We start from the raw sequence: 3,209 nt of genomic DNA, 5'->3' as shown, positions 1-3,209 counted from the left end.
TTAGAGACTCTAGGAACCACCAGCAGACCTGCAGTCTGAGAGTGAAGTGCTCTGTTAGGAGCATACGGGTAATCAGAACTTTGATATATGATGTAGCTTGATTATTAAGGGCTTTATACGTTAGAAGAAGAATTTTAAATTCTATTCTTGATTTAACAGGAAGCCAATAAAGGGAAGCTAAAATTGGAGAAATATGATCCCGCTTGTTGATTTTCATCAGAACTCTTGCTGCAGCCTTTTGGATCAGCTGAACAGTGGAAATTAATCCCATGCTGTCTGATAATTTTGCCGATCGGAAGCATATTTATAGTAAAGAGAATTGGTCCAAGGACTGAACCCTGTGGTACTCCACAGGTGACCCTAGAGTTTGAGGAAGATTTATTATTAACATGAACAAACTGGAATCTGTCCGACAGATAAGATTTAAACCAGCCTAATGCTTTCCCCCTTAATCCCTACAGTATATTCAAGTCTTTGTAGGAGAATATTGTGATCAACTGTATCAAATGCAGCACTGAGATCTAACAGTACAAGTACAGACACAAGCCCATTATCTGAGGCCATGAGAATATCAATAGTGACCTTCACCAGAGCTGTTTCAGTGCTATGATGAGCTCTGAAGCCTGACTGAAACTCCTCAAGTAGGTCATTGCTTTGTAAATGTTCACAAAGTTGATTAGCAACTACTTTCTCAAGAATTTTAGATAAGAAAAGAAGATTAGATATAGGTCTGTAGTTTACTAACTCATCTTGATCAAGAGAAGGTTTCTTAAGTAAAGGTTTAATAACAGCTACTTTAAAAACCTGTGGTACATATCCATTTACTAAGGATAGATTAATCATGTCCAAAATAGGGCCACTGATCAAAGGGAATATGTCCTTAAACAACTTGGTTGGGATTGGGTCTAACATACAGGTAGAAGGTTTAGATGAAGCTAAATTTTAGATAGCTCAGAAAGCTCTGCTGCTTCTTAACAGTTCAAACACTGCGCAGGTTCTAAAGATTCCTCCAATGCTGCCTCACTTACTGAGGTAATCATGTTTGGGAGGATGCCAATTATTTTATTTTTAATCCCATCAATTGTATTTATGAAGAATCCCATAAAATCGTTACTACTAAGAGCTAAGGGAATGGATGGATCAACAGAGCTGTGGCACTGGGTAAGTTTGGCAACTGGACTAAAGAGAAATCTAGGATTATTTTTATTCTCTTCAATTAATGATGAAAAATATGCTGTTCTAACTCTGCAAAGGGTCTTGTTACACAACAATAGACTGTCCCTCCAGATTAAGTAGGATTCCTCTTGGTGTGTAGAGCACCATTTTCTCTCCAATTTTCTAACATTGTGCTTCAAGGAATGCAGCTCTAAATTAAACCAGGGAGCCAGCTTCCTGTGAATAATCACCTTCTTTTCAGGGGAGCTACACTGTCTAATGCAGAACGCAATGAGGAATTCACACTGTTAGCAAAGGTATCGATTTCTTAATGGGAAGAAACAGCATTGCTGCCATATACAGGGCATTTCTGCAATACTGAGGATATTAAAAAGGGGACAGACTCTTTAAGTTTTGATACAGCATTATCCGATCAAGATCTACTATAATGGAACCCTCTTTTGGGGGTGGAGAACTCAGTTAGATTAAACTCAAATGTTATTTAAAATGTATCAGATAGGACAGGGTTGTGAGAGAATACTGTTAATTCTTCACAATCAATGCCATATGTCAGAACAATGTCTAAAGTATGGAGCCGAGAGTGTGTCGGTTTATGCACATTTTGAGCAAAACCAATTGAATCTAGGAGTTTTAAAGGCTACACTAAGGTTATCACATTCAGTGTCAACATGGGTGTTAAAATCACCCACTATAATAACCTTGTCAGTATTTAACACCAAATCAGATAAGAAATCTGACGACTGATCCGAAAACTGAGTGTAAGGGTCTGGTGGATGATACAAAACAACAAACAGAAGAGGTTTTCTTGCTTTGCAGTTTGGATGAGGGAAACTGATGGTTAAATGTTCAAAAGAACTGTAATTATTAATTGGCCTGGGACTAATTAATAAACCAGTTAAAGATAGTTAAAGAGAGTTGACTCATTTATACTAGTCCTCTTGTAGCCAGGTTTCTGTGAGACAAAACAAATCAATCTGATTATCAGAAATCAATTCATTAACTAACAAAGTCTTTGGAGGGAGAGACCTTATATTTAATAGACCACATTTAATTATTTTATTTTTTGGTTCAAAGTGATCCGTATGGATTTTTATGATTTGTTTCTTTTAGGTCAGTTTTGGATCTGTTAAGTTTTGGCCGTGGGAAAGACACCGTCTCAATAGGATAATGGATGGGTAACAGGACAGAAGCTGCAGAGAGGTGTGTTAAACTACTGCTCTGCTTGCTGGTAGGCATTTAACTATGATCCCTGGTTTCTTTAGTGCCACATTTCTTATTATGGAGCTGCCAATAATTAAGGTCGGCTCCTCAGCGAGACTGTCGCTGAGAGGGGAAAATTTATTAGAAACGCAGACGGGTTGGTGGTGATCTGGGGGCTGGGATCTAGAGCCATGCTTCCTAAGAACAGTCACCCAGCCGGCCTGCTTAACCGGCTGTTCGAGTGCGGCTGTTGGTTCGCTACGTGGAGTTACTCTTTGTGGCTCCGCGCTAGCAAAGGAGCGGCTATCAGCTGGTTTTTCAACAGCACAGAGCCGGGTCTCCAATTCTGACAACCCTCGCCTCCAAAGCTACAAAAACACTACATTTGTTACATGTACCATTATCACTAAAGGAGGCAGAGGAATAACTGAACATCTGACACAGAGAGCAGCAGATAGGAGACTTAGTTAGAGACGGAGAAGCCATTATGAGGCTAAGGCTTGGCTACGCTAGGCTAAAGCTAGGCTAGCACCCTGTTATCACGCCAAAGAACAAACCGTGTGAAACACGAGGAGTTCCCAAACGTGATGAGCAGCCACATAAAATGTTTTAAAAGTGCTTATGTTTGGAAACAGATGTTACAGCAAAGAGGTTTAAAAGATAAAAGGCGAGAGTGCCTGGAGCAAAAAACGTCGTTCACACAGCAACAACAAGAAGTGACACAGTACGCCTTACCGCAAACAGGAAGTCCAATGCTGTCAATCTGCTCGGGCGAAGTTTGACTTGTTTTCTAGGGCTACTTGGTCTCCATGGTTTGATGTTTGTTGCTTAGT

This window comes from Fundulus heteroclitus, unplaced genomic scaffold (genome assembly GCF_011125445.2).
Source record: "Fundulus heteroclitus isolate FHET01 unplaced genomic scaffold, MU-UCD_Fhet_4.1 scaffold_116, whole genome shotgun sequence".
Classification (NCBI taxonomy): domain Eukaryota; kingdom Metazoa; phylum Chordata; class Actinopteri; order Cyprinodontiformes; family Fundulidae; genus Fundulus; species Fundulus heteroclitus.
The sequence above is the reverse complement of the archived record's forward strand: the minus strand, read 5'-3'. Positions refer to the sequence as shown.